The following is an 18342-nucleotide window of genomic DNA, read 5'->3' on the forward strand; positions in this document are numbered from 1 at the left end:
GTGTCATACTTATTGAAATTATTTTACTTTTGGTTCGATGAATGAAATTATTCATATATAAGGATTTGAAATTATAGAAGTTAGAAAGTTATTTCAAATAAATTCATAGAGTGAAATTAATGATATAAAGGTGTTTCCCCCTTTTGGTTTAAATATAGTCTACTTATTATTTAAAATAAATTTATGTTTTATAATCTACTCAATTTTAAAGTTCAATTAAATAAAATTAGGTGTCGTATTTCTTTATATGTTAAAAATACTCCAAATATATTATTACATTTCAATTATTTTGTTCTTGTGTAATTTAGTATTTAATTTCAACTACCTTCCTTTAAAGAATTAAATATTTAATTTCAACAACTTTCCCTCGAAGGATTTAGTAGTTTATGAACGGCCCCTTTGGACGAATTTAGTAGTTTGTGAACGGCCCCTTTGGACGAATTTAGTAGTTTTTGAACGGCCCCTTTGGACGAATTTAGTAGTTTGTGAACGGCCCCTTTGGACGAATTTAGTAGTTTGTGAACGGCCCCTTTGGAGGAATTTAGTAGTTTGTGAACGGCCCCTGTGGACGAAATTAGTAGTTTGTGAACGGCCCCTTTGGACGAATTTAGTAGTTTGTGAACGGCCCCTTTGGACGAATTTAGTAGTTTGTGAACGGCCCCTTTGGACGCATTTAGTAGTTTGTGAACGGCCCCTTTGGACGAATTTAGTAGTTTGTGAACGGCCCCTTTTGACGAATTTAGTAATTCGTGAACGGCCCCTTTGAAGAATTTAGTAGTTGGTGAACGGCCCCTTTGGACGAATTTAGTAGTTTGTGAACGGCCTCTTTGGACGAATTTAGTAGTTTGTGAACGGCCTCTTTGGACGAATTTAGTAGTTTGTGAACGGCCTCTTTGGACGAATTTAGTAGTTTGTGAACGGCCCCTTTGGACGAATTTAGTAGTTTGTGAACGGCCTCTTTGGACGAATTTAGTAGTTTGTGAACGGCCCCTTTGGACGAATTTAGTAGTTTGTGAACGGCCCCTTTGGACGAATTTAGTAGTTTGTGAACGGCCCCTTTGGACGAATTTAGTAGTTTGTGAACGGCCCCTTTGGACGAATTTAGTAGTTTGTGAACGGCCCCTTTGGACGAAATTAGTAGTTTGTGAACGGCCCCTTTGGACGAATTTAGTAGTTTGTGAACGGCCCCTTTGGACGAATTTAGTAGTTTGTGAACGGCCCCTTTGGACGAATTTAGTAGTTTGTGAACGGCCCCTTTGGACGAATTTAGTAGTTTGTGAACGGCCCCTGTGGACGAAATTAGTAGTTTGTGAACGGCCCCTTTGGACGAATTTAGTAGTTTGTGAACGGCCTCTTTGGACGAATTTAGTAGTTTTTGAACGGCCCCTTTGGACGAATTTAGTAGTTTTTGAACGGCCCCTTTGGACGAATTTAGTAGTTTGTGAACGGCCCCTTTGGAGGAATTTAGTAGTTTGTGAACGGCCCCTGTGGACGAAATTAGTAGTTTGTGAACGGCCCCTTTGGACGAATTTAGTAGTTTGTGAACGGCCCCTTTGGACGAATTTAGTAGTTTGTGAACGGCCCCTTTGGACGAATTTAGTAGTTTGTGAACGGCCCCTTTGGACGACTTTAGTAGTTTGTGAACGGCCCCTTTGGACGAATTTAGTAGTTTGTGAACGGCCCCTTTTGACGAATTTAGTATTTCGTGGACGGCCCCTTTGAAGAATTTAGTAGTTGGTGAATGGCCTCTTTGGACGAATTTAGTAGTTTGTGAACGGCCCCTTTGGACGAAATTTAGTAGTTTTTGAACGGCCCCTTTGGACGAATTTAGTAGTTTGTGAACGGCCCCTTTGGAAGAATTTATTAGTTTGTCAACGGCCCCTTTCCTGATTATAGTAATTGGCGAAAGGCCCCTTTGCAAATTTTATTAATTTTTACTTTAAATCCATTTCCTTTCAATTATTTAGAATTTTGAAATTTTAACACGGATAATAAACTATTTTATCAAAAAGAAATAAGTAAAACACTTTAAGACGAATTACTGAAATTACGTTTAAAGGGAATATAACCCGCAAAGCAATCTTTATGGAAGACCCCTTCAATTTTTGAAATTTCCCGTACAGGTGGCGCCAAACATTTCTAAAGCCAAAGGCAAGAGCGGCCAGAGCTGCAAACGTTGGTGTTCCACACCAAATACCTGAGGTTATATTCCCTTTAAAATTATATTTTATTAAAAAAAACATCTATATAAAAAAGTACGAAAACAAATTAAATAAAATTTTCTTATTATTTAATATAACTTAAAAAAAAATTAATTGACGTAGAAATGCCCAAACATTCTTTACCGAAAATAACGAGAAAAAAAACTAATCAGGAAGATGTGGAGCTTGGTCTTTTCTATAAAGCCCGGGTACGAAACACAAAACATTGCCTTCTCAAACAAAAATACGGGCTGGAGAACCTAAGCTAAACAATAACAACGTCCAACATAAAGCGGAACCGAAAACCTCTTTGCGGGGAAAGCATTTTCGTGCCCAAATATAAAAGCACCGACGTCGCGAGGAACGGGGGGGGGGGGAGAAACATATTTCTCAATATCAAAATAATATTCCCCATCCTCCCCACTCATACCAAAGAAGATACAAAAGAGGAATAGAAACTTAAGGAAGATACAAAAGAGGAATATAAACTATTAAAAGTGGCTAGATAATAATAATCATGATTGAAAATTTAATCATTTTTAATCTTTGTACCGTCAAAAGCTATACAGGGTGTTTAAAAATGTTATTCAAAGGAGTTGTAGGGGGTGAGTTGAGAAGTTTGCCTGTTTTTTTCCCATTTTCCTACGATGAGTTAAAAGAGCGCCAGAGAGCTTCAAAGTGTAAAGTGTAGCCTACTAGCCCCTGGAAGTAGGCTTCAACTAGCGCAAAACCAAGCAGCAGGAAAACGCGAACATTAAGGTTTGGGATCGTGTGATAGGTAAAAAAGGATTTTGTAAACAAATCGAGGTAACCAGCTTAAAAAAGTAAACTTAAACCGTATTTATAGTCCCTGCTACTTGGTTTGGCGCTTGTTGCAGCCTACTTCCAGGGGCTAGTATGCCACAGTTTGAAGCTCTCTGGCGCTCTTTTCACTCATCGTAGGGAAATGGGGAAAAACAGGCGTCCTTCTCAACTCACCCCCTACAAATCCTTCAGATTTTTGCATAACCTTTGGAAACACCCTGTATATTTTATTTTAAAGGGAGTATAACCTCAAGTATTTGGTGTGGAACAGCAACGTTTGCCGCTATGGCAAATGTTTGGTGCCACTGTACAGGGTCATTTGGAAAATTGAAGATTTCTTTGGAGATTATAATCCGTATAATTTTACTCTAATCATGATTTAATCATTTTTAATCTTTGTACGGCCAAAGCTACAGGTTTAATTTTATTCTAATCATGATTTAATCATACGAGGGTGTCCTAATAGTCATTGGAGTGAGCTGCTCCTCGGGTGGTGTCTTATTAGCGTAGATCATTATTATTATTATTTACCGGAACCGTTCAGTAGCTGGGCCTCAGGCAAAGGCTTCTAAATGGGCCCCAATTTACCATTTTAATTGGTGTTGGTCCATTTGATCGAAAAATATGTGATCGACAGTCGATCATTATACGTTGCAATTGATCGAAATTCCATTTGATCGAATCCCATTTGTCATTTGTTTCATAAGATCGAACCTTCAAATGATCGAATACTATTTGATCGAATTCAAAAGTATTTATAGTACCAGTTGGTATGTTTTTATTTTACCGAATGTCAATATGAAGTGCAGAAGGAATAATGATGGAATAATTAATTGCTTTAACTGTATTAAGCCACAAAGATGAAGAGATTTTTACTTTATACACTATATGATGGAATTTTTTATGACATCGACGATAACGGCCCGTTGTTTTTGATATATATATAAATAGGGTCAGGTTAGGTTAGGTTAGGTTAGGTTGACGTACGCGCGCCGTAGGCGTGTATGCACCGTTGTATACGAGGGGCCCTTCTATTGCTAAAAATTAGGTACAGAGTTCGTTTTTTTAATAGGTTTTTCTATTAATTATGTCCGAGATAATATTTTGTTTTCTACGTCACTGTGCTCAGGTTTTTTTCTGTATATTATTTTTCTTTAGTACAGTTTAAAGAAATAATTATTATTCATAGAGTCTACTGTATCTCATTCTGACTAGATGTTGCCTTTTCGATTTACTCCCAAAAACTAGTAGTTTTACCCTACAGTAGCTTTCGATCAAATTTCGTTCGATCAAATGCAATTCGATTAAATGGAAATTCGATCAAATGGGACCCGTTCGATCATTTGGGAATCGATCAAATAGACTCAAAACTTTTAATTTTGTCTTAAAATAACTGTAAGAAAACTTACCTCTAGAAAACGGGCCCTTCGAAAGTGTGGGCCCTAGGTAGTAGTGGCGTCACTAAGGTGTCTGAAGCCCACTTGCGAAACTCGTTTTGGGGCCTCTTCTTATCATAAGGGCAATTTTTTCGAAATCTTTGGGGCCCCATTATTCTTTGGGGCCCCGTCCGCACCGCTGAGCCTGCGAGCCGTTATTTACGTCAGTGTTTAGTTAGTAATACCGATCTCAGGGCCGGATTAAGACCTTGTGGGGCCCTAGGCTCAAGCTAATTTTTGTGCCCTCTTTCAGTGGAGAGCGAAGTGAGCTAGGCGCTCCCGCTTTTTATAATTGACAAATGGATGGACAATACAATTTCAATGTAGACTTTGCGAATATTTTAGTTACTTTAATAAATGAGTGCATGGTATTGAAAAATGTGGACGCATTTACTAAAATTACTCCGGAAAAGTAAATGATAAAATTTTTGTACTTTTAATTTTTTTGAAACTTCCCGGTGCCCTTGTAGGCTTGGTGCCAGGCCTAGTCGGCCTATTGGGTAATCTGGCCCTGGCTGCCCTGGTAAAACGGTTTCCCTTGGGGCCCTATATATTTACCGAGGAGGCTTTTACTGGGCCCCTTAAAAGGACCCAGAAGTAAATTGAAAGTAGACGTTTCAAAGCGGTTTCATTTTGACCATCAATTTCTAGTTAATACTCTTTTAATAAACGGAGCTTGCGTCATGACTGTACCGGAAGAGAGTAGCCCTAACATACCCCGAGACGAAATTTCTATTCCTCTGTTTATTTTCTTCACTCATACCGTCAGAAGAAACACTATACATTTGGGGTCACGGGCAATTTCATAACGCCGCAAACCGATTGGGAAAAATACGGCCCCAAAAGCGTAGACGTTACGAAATGTATTTACCCGTATAACGGCGGGAGTAGGCGAATCGATACTAGACGACCTAACTGCTAAAAATCAATTCAAGGCGCATGCGCGGGAATTCCGGTTGTGATAAAATAAGCGAAGAACGGGACGCCGAGGGTTAGGCGGGGAAGTTACCATTCCAGGAGGAGTAGGCCCAATTGACCGTCGGCGTAAGCTAATTAACCCGTTAAGCCTCGGACAAGAACCGAATACGAGACGATATAAATACGGAAGAAACCGGTTGAGAGCGACGCTTCTAAAATCGGATTCGAATCCGAAGGCCTGGCTGACTGACTTTTTTGTTTAAAAGAGACGCATATTGGGAGACTATAAGCGTGATGCGCGCGCTGCTCTCAACGTCGGGAGATTGGGGAGCGTATCAGTCTGGCGTCGGCGGCTGGAGCGGTTGAAACCAAGCGCGCCGGGAAAGCCAGTCTCCGAGAGTCCCCGCCAGTTGGTCGAAGGGAGGCTCGGGATGAACGGGAAAAGGCCGCCTCTTTGATCTGCCGACGGTATCCGATCACTTTGTACGATGCTACTACGACTTATCGGCCAGTCTTTGGCCCGTTCCGCTGGTTGCCTTTGAAGTGCCGACGACGAGCTTCAAACTTTTCCGATGCTAGAGTATTCATTTCGAACGGGACACAATTTTCGTAAGTTTTTATTTTTATTTTTAAGATGACTGCTTTTACAAATATTGTATTTTTAATATTAATTGTTTTTGCCTTTTTTTAAAGAATATTTTACTCGTAATGTTGCACTTTTTAAGAATGTTTTAGTTTTAATATTACCGTTCGGTTTTTTAGAATTTTATTTGTTACTACCGATTGTTTTGCTTTTATTGTTATGGGTTTTATTTTGAATTTTTTTTTGTATCACGGGTTGTTTTTCAGAATATCTTATTTCTAGCAATACGGGTTGCTTTTCGGAATAATTTAGTTTCAATGTCACGAGTTGCCTTTCAGAATATCTTATTATTAATAATACGGGTTGCCTTTCAGAATATTTTATTTTTCATAATACGGGTTGCTTTTCGGAATATCTTATTTTTCATAATACGGGTTGCTTTTCGGGATATTTTAGTTTAAATGTCACGGGTTACCTTTAAGAATATCTTATTTTTCATAATACGGGTTCCTTTTCAGAATATCTTATTTTTCATAAAACGGGTTGCTTTTCAGAATATCTTATTTTTCATAATACGTACGGGTTGCTTTTCAGAATATCTTATTTTTCATAATACGTACGGGTTGCTTTTCAGAATATCTTAATTTTAGAATATTTTAGTTTCAAAATTTCAGGTTGTTAATCCATAAAAGTTTGAAATAGTTGGAACAATGGTACATATAGACACCAAACATTAACGTTGTTTTCAAACTTTTTTTATGCAGAAAATAAATACATTTTACTGACATCTTTAAAAGGTAAAATTAAATTTTAAATGTGATAATAAAGATAATAAGAATTATTATTTAATGAATAATCTTTCGACATTATAATTATAATCTTAAGTAGTAAATTACACACATATTTGAACGAATTTTTTGGTGCTAAAACCTAGAACTACATTATATTACCACCATACATGTATATACATTTAAATTCGGATCCCGAAATGTATTGCAATTTTAAAACCATAAATTTAAATTTAAATTACTTTAGTTTTGCAAGTTTGCAAATAAAATCGACCTTTTTTATAAAAACATATAATGGCGGTACAGGTAAATACTAGCGTTTTAGATTCATTACTATACGCGTACTTTTTCCCACCAAGCACTCGATTTCAGATTCAGTCGATTTGCACTTTTCTCAATAGTTTCAGAAAATCGATTGTGATTCCAAAAATGACCAGTTGCTGATCTACGATTCCCAAAACGTGTCATTAAATTGAACAAACTCTAGAATAAAGACAAGTTAAGTTGAAAGCTAGAAAATGGGTATATTGCACGTGAAGGATAAACAGTCTGCGCGCCATAAGTCTACGTTATTCGCTGTTTACAAGCGTGGGCTCAGCTTTGGTCTATAGAAACGTCAAAGAACATAGCACGAATGATTCAACTTGGTGGCCGAATATTCTGGTTTTAAACAGAATCTGATCTGTAGCATATCAGGCTAAACACGTTTTTATCTAATCAGATCAAATCTGTTCGCCTTACCTTCTGAATATGTTAACTAATCTGCTTTTCAATTTAAGTATTTATTAATCAAACAGTTATCCGCTACATGAATATTAAAATCATTTTGATACATGAATTTTGGTTTTTGACTAGTGTTCGGCATTCGATTAATTTTTATCCATGAATAAAATAAGCTTGGCGATATTTAAATAATATTTATTTAAATAACCAATGGTTGAATAAAAATTTTAAAATGTTTAAATAATCGAAAGTGAATAAGCCTATTTTTTAAATAAAACATACAATTATTTAAATAAATACCACTTTTATTCAAATGAATTCTTGGTTGCGTAAAAAAAAATAATTAAATAAGTTAAAATGATATTCTTATCACCAATGTTTTTTTAAATAAATCGGAAAAATAAATCGCGTGGCATGAAGGGCTTGCCACCACCCTCCTATACGTATTGTAACGCGGCCACCTGGATTAATGGCTTTAAAAATCGCTTGATGACTTAGGCCTAAGGTGGTGCCTTGGGTATTAGCCTAGGTGATTATTATAAGTAAACGTACCGTTTAATATCTGATGTGAAATATCGGATAAAAACATATTATAATTTATAATTTAATTTTTATTTTCATGTGTTAATTCAAATTGCTGCGAACCATTTAGCTGGTATCCTCAAATGGCTAAAATAATTGTTAATCTAATTTTGATTCAAAGGGCTAGACTAAATAATATTTAACTTATAACAGATGGAAGCACTAATTGCATCGTGATTATTTTATGGATTAACATAGATTAATTAATGTTATTAGACGAAACTGTTCATTAAAAGCAATTTGTGAAGGCGTAATTAAGAGACAAAAATGACTTAATCTAATCGAAGTGATTGGACACTTGTAAACGGGTATAGCTGCTAGCCACGCCTATTTTAAAACATCTCGAAAACCATTACGTTTACATTTCTTCAAATTATTTTTCTTATTTTTACGCAAACATGTTTTTCTGTAACAAAAAAAATTAGGTTGTTCACTTTTTTATTATTCAGATAAAAATTGAATAAAGTAAGAAAAAATTTCTAGAGGAAATGTAAAATCAATAGTTTTTTTTCTCATTTCCCACGAACCTCCGAAAGGAATGTAAAAAGCTTTAACAAAAAGAACTATTCTGTAAACATCTTTGGGTTTAACGCTTTTGGTTTTGTCAGAAAAAATAAATGAAAAATAACGATTTATGTCGTTTCAAATTAGCCTCTAAAAGATATTCCAAAAAAAAGTGGACCTTTGATAACAGTGGATTTTATAAAAAAAAATTTATTAATTTTCGTATTTTCTATCTGTCCAACCAGTAGGTTGATATTTTTATGTAAATTATAAAGTAACGTTCGTGAAAAGAATATTTTTCTAAATATTAGAAATGGAATATTTCCACCATATTTGAGCAGTATACAATGGTTTCTTTTGAATTTTTAACCCATAATTTAGTAGGGGTTCTTACTCGTATTTAAATTATAGTGAAACTTCCACTTTCATTATTAATGACATAAGTATGACACTGAACGAATGATAGTCTGTAGCTATGAGCAACAAACACAAAGAGAAGGCAGCTAGCCTTTAAACACGCTAACGCAGTTTTGTGTTCAAATTTAATTGGACGAGCCTTTACGCTGAACGTTTTACGGGCGGGGGGAAGACAATTTCCGAATTTTCCCCTTCCGACGGCAGCAAGCGCTAAAGCGTCTAACCAATGAAAAATGTACGCAAGAAAATGCACGACTTTTGACGGATCGCGTTCTTCTTGTGCGGGGTGCTGTGTTTGTTGCTCCTAGGTCTGTAGTAGAGTCGTGGAATCTTAAATTTTTATCCATGAATAAAATAAGCTCGGCTATATTTAAATTATATTTATTTAAATAACCAATAGTTGAATAAAAATTGTAAAATGTTTAAATAATCGAAAGTGAATAAGCCTATTATTTAATTAAAACAAACAATTATTTAAAGAAATACCACTTTTATTCAAATAAATGCTTGGTTGCGTAAAAAACATAATTAAATAAGTTAAAATGATATTCTTTTTACCAACGTTTTTTAAATAAATCGGAAAATTTGTGGATAATGAATAAACAATTCCGAACACTACTCTGTGCTGGCGAAACTACTGCCAAATTAGTTTCATGGCTATAAATACGATAAATAAGTTTTAAATTTGAAAATAACTAACTAATATAATCGTAAATTCAATAGTCAATTGCTTTTTCCGTCCTTAGAAACATAATTATTTATATGGTAATTTCCGAAACAGGCTATCATTAAAGAACTTAGCGTTGTGATAATAGGAAGTGTCATACTTATATTTATTATATTACTTATGTTAAAAGGTTTAAAACACTTAAGCCTGTAGGTTTCAACAAAGATGGCGTCAATATGTGTGAAAAATCGTAAGCAGACGAACTTTCGCTACAAACTATAAAAATCAGCTAGGCACCACCATTGAGTTGGGAATATTAATCTAGAGGTCCAATCAAAACGTCGCATTTCAGTATTTCACGAAACTAGTTTTTAAAAATAAGAATACTGCCGTCTGCTCCCAAATGACGAGAAAACTTTATCATTTTACCCGTGGCGCCGTCTATCTCTCAATGGTTCGTTTAAATAAGACGCGTTTTCCGGCAAAAATATTTTTTTTTCAAAAATAATGGAGGGCGCCACGGGTCTTATGATAACGTTTTCTCGTCATTTTAGAGGAGACGGCACATTCGTAATTTTCAAAAACTTGTTTCGTGCGGAGCAGATTTGATTGGATCTCTAGATTAACATTCCCAACTCGATGGGCACCACCGCAGCCGGGTTTCAATGCATGCCACGAGAACCAACAACTCCCTACACTCACTATTACCGTTATCATCAACAATTTTTTATAGAAAGGGGAAACCAAAGAACTTGAGGGAAAGTCGCTTTAACCATTGGGGAGAGAACTTGAAAAATCCACTCTGAAGGAGCTGTTTCGAGTTTTCACCCAGTTCCGCAAGCTGGGATCGAACCCGGCTCCTCTTGCTGCGAGGCGAAAGTGCTAACCACTCCGCCACCCCACGCGAGTATGAGCTCAAAATCTTCGACTTCACATATTCTTAGATACACGAATTCATTATGGTAAGCCGAAAACGAAGAACTATTAAATTTTTACGCGTTCATAAATTCTCCGCGACGCGTAGTTTTAAAAATATTTAAAAACTAAAAGAGAATGTTTGGGCAGAGGTTTCGTTTGGCGGCTCGGGCCCTTTTCGGGTTAGCCACTCCCAAACAACTTATTTATTAAATTAATTTCGTGTACGTCAAAACAAAAAGAACACGTTCGCGTTTGGGTGCTATTAAAACTTCACACTCCAATTATTTAATAATTAAACTAATTAAATAATTCATCGTAAATTCGCCTCGTCGGTTCACGAGAGCGGGGAAGAACAGTCGGAGGATTTCTCACAAATTCACGAAAAAAATCAAAACGTATATGCTACCAAAAAATAACATGTATTATCTGGTATTATAGAAAGAATAAAATGAAAGATCATATTTGCAATCGCCCATTTTATAAAATCAAAAGTAAATGAACCGAAGTTATCAGACTGCTATACTCCCTAGAGGTCGGTGACGGTTAATCATTATCCATGATTAAATTGATTTTTTTCGGGGAAAAAATGTAAACAAAGAAATTTACCGGTTAATATTTCGGAAAATGATTAAAAACATGTATTATTCGTAAAATTTGAGCTTTTTATCGAAAAAACGTCGTTTTTCCGTTTAATTTTACAAATTTATCAAAAAATTAATCGGATAATACAGAAATATAAATTACTTGATCAAAACGTTTTACGAATAATTTTGAGAGCTTTATCTATTGAATAAAAGTTAACCATCCCCGACCTCTAATACTCCCCATGCTGGAGGCGTTTTCCTTAAGGGGGAAGACTACAGTGGCCATTGTCTACTTTCGCGCTATTTCAAGCTGAACTCTTTTAATTTTGTATTTTAAATTAATATTTAAGTGTAGAGCAGCCTCTTGTTTAGTGCTTAAAATAATTTTGTCAATTTTAAATTTAAAAGTAATTAAGTTATTACCTTTTAATTCGGACCCCCGGAGCTAAACAAGTTGGGCAACGCCCAAACTACCCTTTAGTTAGGACCTTATATCTCGTTAACTAATAATATTATAATAATCAAAATTATTTTAAGCACTAGAGGAAGGTTCAGCCTAATAAGAAAATTATAATTAAATTATGTAATTGTTAAAACAGAAACGTTCAGCTTGAAAAGAGGCTTTTACTGTATTCTTCCCCCTTAAGAAGTTACATTTTGATCTCGAATTTGAAATTTTGCGTGCTCCTAAACCGAAAAAAAAAGTGTTTGTTTTTAAGAAACCATTTTTTATACATAGAAATAGCTATACCACAATTCCCAAGTGCAATTTATCGCGTCAAAAGACGGGGATGGAAATTAGCTTTTATTTGACCCGAATTTCTCATCGTTTTCATAAGGAAAACGCCCTCCGGTTCTGAGCGCTATTTTGATAACTGCGGGTCATTTACTTCTGATAAAATCCAAGTTTGTGGTACTAGCAAATGTGACTATTTTTTGTTTTCAAATTTTGGCCTTATTTTTGGTCTTTAAGTGGGCCAGACCTATTATATTGGAGGTATTCTTAGCCATTTTTTTAAACCGAGCACAGATTTGTAGAATAAATAATTTAGCCTCCGTCAAAAATCTGTCCAAACTTGCAAAACCCGCATACGGTCTATTTCTCGTTTTCTCATTTATTATTAAGTTTTCGATTTTTTTTTGGTACAGGAAAACTACGATGTTAATAGTAATAAAAAAATCTGATGTTTCCAGAGTGGAGTTTTCAGATTATAGTGTAGTTCAAATATCATTCGTTGGGGAATAAAAGGAATTTCAAATACTATTTTGAATATTTAACCACTTTTATTTTATTTATAAGAATGAAATTCTGCGCTTTCAAGTACCTAAACCAAAATAAGTTTAGTTTGTATACACATTTTAGTTGATATTAACTTGGTTTTAAGTAGACTCAAGTTGTCAGGAAAATCCTTTTTAATTTTAAGTTTTTAATTCGTTGGTTTGTAGTAGTCAGAAAATTGCGTGTTGGTTTTAAGTTTGGTTTTAATTAATATTTAGTTGGTATTTCTCCCAAATACAAACTTAAAACCAAATTCCTAGACAACTTATTTTTTGGTAATATTTTAAAATAATAAAATTTAAAATTTAATTTAAAAAAGGACTAATGAATCACGAATACTCTGTATAGCTCAATTTAACGATAGAATATTTTACGGGTAAACACCATAAAATAATATAAGAGAAATAAAATAATACGGTTTTTGGGGGAAAAACGTTCCGTTAAACGATCGAAAAGGGCGTGGTCTAAATAGAGGGTTGGTCACTGTTGGTCAGTGATCTGGTAAATGACCTGGGTCATTTCAAGGTCAAAAATAAAATAGGCACGCGCTCAACCCATTTAAAAGCAGCAGCTGCCCAAATTTCGTAGAAAATGAACTATAAGGATTTTATTTTTCGATAAAATTATCCCGGGGCAAGAGCTTAATTATAGATGGCGTTCGTATCAACCCACCTTGCGGCCATTTAATTAGAAATTAAATGAAGGTGGCGACTTGGAACCGTGTTTATCTCCCTCTATCGAGGGAAAGAGGTATTAAAAATGCCTACCTTTTAAAAATAAGATTTTTTCGCTCATAAGCCCACCGGTACCTTATCAAGCTATTTTGCTTAATACTGTAAAACATTATCCCTGGGGCGGTCATTTTTCCCGCAAAGCCTCTTTCACAATCCGGGATTTGATCCCGTCTCATTTTACCAAAAGTTGAGAGCTTTCGAGTTAAAATGTACTTTCAGGGCCAAGAAATATGGCCGCTAGTAATAACCGCTACGACAGATTAACGTGATAGTTGATACGGTATCTTCGTATAAACGTAAACTGTACCGTCAAATGGCCTTCGTTTTAAACTATCAGGTTATCGTCGCAGTTACGTATTTCATCCGGAATATTCAACACGGTTTCTAACCATCAGTGTATCAAACCTTAATATCAGGTTACTTAGTAAAGATAGCTATCTAGGGAAGCATAGTCTTAGTCACCGTATGACACCCGGCTTTGAACCACACTGAATTTCGGGGTTGAAATATTGAGATGACTACCGAATCGCATGGCTACCGCTTATTTCACCGTCTCCTCTTTCAGAGGAATATCACGGATGACGTCACTTTTTTATTATATAGATGATTCATGGAAAAAGTATTAAACGATGCTCAGTTTTTGGTTTTCGGATAATTTCGTATTTCTTTTTTAAATGGCCCATTAAGCTTTTTGGGGGCTTGTTTTTAAATAGGCTATTTTTCGGCTAAACGGGCTTATAATAAAAACTTAATCGACGATTTTTTTCTTTATACGCATCGTGGTCTCGCTTTTTAAAAGATAATCATATCCTGCCAAAATATAAACGCTATTTTTGTATAAGATATATATGATAATTATGGTAAACCCAACCAAGTCTATTTTTAGCCTACTAGCGCCTGTAAAAGTGTTCTTTACGTACTACACTAGTGTACAGGGAGAAGATACCTACCAGGGGTAAACCTAAAACATTTAATATTTTATCGTTTTATTATATTTTTAATTATCTTTGTCCTACCAGCGCCTGGGAGTGTTCCACGCGCACATGATTGAATGAATTAATGACTTAATTACCGTCCATAATTACAATGGTCCCGTTTTTAATATAGAGAAGTCTTAAGTACTCTACCGGTACGTTAGTAAGTAAAATAATTTAAGGCTGGGCGAATAGCACTTTTAGCTAATTGAGACGAATATCGAATACCTAAAATTTTCTAATCAAATACCGAGACGAATAGTACTTTTCGAACCAAATACCGAATAGTTAGGGTTAATGCAAATACTACATTCATATAGTACCTAATATTCATCGAATAGTATGGTGACTATTCGTCGAATATAGGCCCGAATATTCTCGAATAACATGGATAATATTTGTCGAATATAGGCCCAGATATTAGTCGAATAACAGGTCTAATAGTCGAAGTATTTTAAATATTAATATCCAAATGCAAGAACTGAATTATTTAATGACGTCATAGGTGACCTATGACGTAATGACGTAAATAAAAATAACTATATCTACACAAAAAAGTATGTTATGAGAGCCAACTGAACAATGACGTACGTTCTTTTATATAGAATTGTCCTATAAATTCTTTTATTTGAATTTTACTGGGCGCAGCGGTCCCAGCCGTCAACCGCCAAGTGAGAGCTCTACCATAGATATTTTTTCACCCAACACCGTTTTTTTTTTGTTAATTCGGTTATTCGCTCAGCCTTAAAAATAATACAAAACAATATACCGAATGAATGAAAAAATATTGATTTACTCTTTGTTATAAGCCAATCCTTTTTAAAACCGAGAGGAAATCATAAATGTAATTCACGAGTGTCAAAACAACGTTTATAATAAGTTTGTCAAAAAATTAAATAATAAATATTTCAAAATCTAACTGTTTTATAAAATATTTCTACAAGAGAGGTTAAGCAAAGCACTGTAGAAATTTGAACTACTACGTTTCCCGTTTGTACTTCGGAATCGAATATTCAACCACTTAAAGGGCAACGCAAGTGACCATGCAGGGGGTAAATTATCTTATAGATAAAAAGAACGACTGCGCATGTGCTATCTGCCATAGCCTTTCCCTCTGTAAAAAAAGCAGAACCATATTTGCCGAATTTATTTTGCATAAATGCGCCTCTCGCGGTTTTTACGCAAAATCCACGCATTCTTTGGTCGCGAAAATGGCCGAGGAAAGTGAAGTCTCCGTGCTTACCGACAAATCGGATCCTAAACTTCTACTAAATAAATGTAATAAAAAAAGATAAATATTCTGTCGGGGTATAATGATAGGGAAATTGTTAAGGGAGACGGGATATAGGAGTGTGTGTGGTGTTGAATTTTCTTAATCCAATGTGAGGCTAGCGGCAGAGATTTACCGCGTCCAAGGCCTAATGTTTCAACTTCCATAATTAAAAATATTCAATTCACAAATAATTTTATTCCAAAACATTGTTAAATCGAAAATATCAAAGTCCAACTCTCGGAAACTAACCCAGTTCTTTTCTCCATAATAAATAAATTAAGCTAGGCCTAAATTCCTGGGTTCGTTGATTGCGAGCTAACTCAGCGAAGAAAAACGAAAAATTCGCGAATGAGAGCGAAAGTGCACCACGTGGCTACACCAATGAGAATAACGCTTTCGCGCTGTATAAAATCATCCTTGGAAAACCTACTTACGGCTTGTTGAAGAAAACATAATTCCCCCCAGCATGAACACTTGCGTTGCCCTTTAAAGACGACGCTTTATTTTTTCCGGGCTCACATGACTCTTTGTAATATATTTAAACTGTTTAAATAAAATTACTGAGAGTTATTATTTTCCAACTCAACAAATCTAGACAGAGTTATGACCACTTATTATTTATCTAGCAGGCTACTACGTGTTTGAATTGAAATGCAATTAGGCCTTGTACACTTAAGGCGAATTTGGCGAAATAAGTAAGAGACAGAACAAAGAGAGACATTCGCGGTAAACCAGGGCACTTGAAGAAACAAATAATTGTACTTGTACAATACTCATACCCATACTTAACCCCTGTTTTAGTATTGTTTAAACAATGTTTTTAACTCTTCGTGTACCCTGGTGCATTTAAGAACTTCAAGACGACGCCATATTTCTGTCGAGCTTAAAGGGCAACGCAAGTGGTCATGCAGGGGGGGAACTATGTTTTCTTCAACAAGCCGTAAGTAGGTTTTCCAAGGATGATTTTATACAGCGTGAAAGCCTTATTATCCTTGGTGTAGCCACGTTGCGCAATTTCGCTCTCATTCGCGAATTTTTCGATTTTCATCGCTGAGTTAGCTCGCAATCAACGAATCCAGGAAATTAGGCCTAGCTTAATTTATTTATTATTGAGAAAAGAACTGGGTTAGTTTCCGAGAGTTGGACTTTGATATTTTCGATTTAACAATGTTTTGGAATAAAATTATTTGTGAATTGAAAATTTTTAATAATGGAAGTTGAAACATTAGGCCTTGGACGCGGTAAATCTCTGCCGCTAGCCTCACATTGGATTAAGAAAATTCAACACCACACACACTCCTATATCCCGTCTCCCTTAACAATTTCCCTATCATTATACCCCGACAGAATATTTATCTTTTTTTATTACATTTATTTAGTAGAAGTTTAGGATCCGATTTGTCGGTAAGCACGGAGACTTCACTTTCCTCGGCCATTTTCGCGACTAAAGAATGCGTGGATTTTGCGTAAAAACCGCGAGAGGCGCATTTATACAAAATAAATTCGGCAAATATGGTTCTGCTTTTTTTACAGAGGGAAAGGCTATGGCAGATAGCGCATGCGCAGTCGTTATTTTTATCTATAAGATAATTTACCCCCCTGCATGGTCACTTGCGTTGCCCTTTAAGTGACACGTCGTAATATATTTATAGTGTTGAAATAAAAATTCTGCTAATCATAACTTTCCAACTCAACAAATAGAGACAGAGTTATGCCAACTTCATATTTATCTAGCAGCATATTTGTTAAAAGGCGTAAATACTCCAGTTTAAATTTAAATACGCCTAGGCCTCGCCTTGTACAATTAAGACGAATTTGGCAAAATAAGTACGAGTATACAAAGAGGGACATTTGCGGTACAGCCGGGCACACGATGAAACAAATAATTGTATTTCGACAACACTCATACCCATAATCATACACATTAAAGGTTTTAAAAGTCATGGCTTTGATATGATAATATAAAATTCATACACGATACTATAGGACTATAATTTTATCAACCGTCTAATTAAAATTGATTAAAGAATTAATTTAAAAACATTTTAAAAAAGAACTATTTTAAAATGTTTTTAAATCAATTTTAATTAGACAATAAAATTATAGTCAGGTAATATCGTGTCTCGTTTATGAATTTTATATTGTCACTCATACCCATACATAACGGCTGCTTTAGTTTTGTTTAAACAACGTTATTATTTCTTCGTTTACACTGCTTTAGCGAAAACTGGGCAATTTGTTAAAATCGAGGGGCTGACCACTATCCGTAATCGGTGTACAAGCCCGTAGCTTTGACTGTACTAAAGTGATTACGTAATCGATTACAGATTTAGCACAAGCAAAGGCTGTACTCGCTGTAATCGGTGTACAGAATTTAAGGAAGTGGTTGGCCCCTCGGTTAAAATTCGATTGCAAACGTGCGTGATTGCGTTAGCCGGTGAATGTCGCGGTACTCCCGACGTTATTGTTAAAACTTCTAGAGCGCTTTGCTTAACCTTTCTACTATCAATAGAGAGGTTAATAAAGCATAATAAAACCGTGTAGTTATAACGTGTAGAACGACGAAAGTTTTCAAAAAATGATTTAATTCTGATTCTTTCGCGTGTTTAACTTTTATAATATCCTGAAAAAGGTTTTGGTCCAATATGAACGCATTTTGCGCTACATGCATTATTGTTATATTATCTTTATTTAAAATTTAAGAATTAATCCTGTCGGATTTCAGGATTTCTTGCTGGATTTTGGGATTTCTTTTTTTTTCGCAATTTCTCGCTGAATTTCCAGATTTCACGTCGGATTTGCGGATTTCTCGTGTGATTTCCCGATTTCTCGACGGATTTCGGGATTTCTCGACGGATTTCGGGATTTCTCGTTGGATTTCCGGATTTCTCGACGGATTTCGGGATTTCTCGTTGGATTTCCGGATTTCTCGTTGGATTTCCGGATTTCTCGATGGA

General features: G+C 35.5%; 1 protein-coding gene across 2 annotated transcripts in view; it reads left to right on the plus strand.

Annotated features, from left to right (window-relative positions):
* Positions 1-18342, plus strand: part of LOC149966264 (uncharacterized) — an 85903-nt gene that overhangs the window by 25631 nt on the left and 41930 nt on the right. Inside the window, exon 1 of one of the 2 annotated variants that reach the window (XM_090171223.1) lies at positions 5469-5968. The exons of the other annotated variant lie outside the window; for it this stretch is intronic. The gene's annotated coding sequence lies outside the window, so the exon portion shown is untranslated. Of the gene's footprint in view, positions 1-5468; positions 5969-18342 lie in introns of those variants that run through there. 2 annotated transcript variants of the gene reach the window in all.

Source organism: Leiobunum rupestre, chromosome 1, assembly GCF_980474605.1.
Source record: "Leiobunum rupestre chromosome 1, qqLeiRupe1.1.hap1, whole genome shotgun sequence".
Classification (NCBI taxonomy): domain Eukaryota; kingdom Metazoa; phylum Arthropoda; class Arachnida; order Opiliones; family Sclerosomatidae; genus Leiobunum; species Leiobunum rupestre.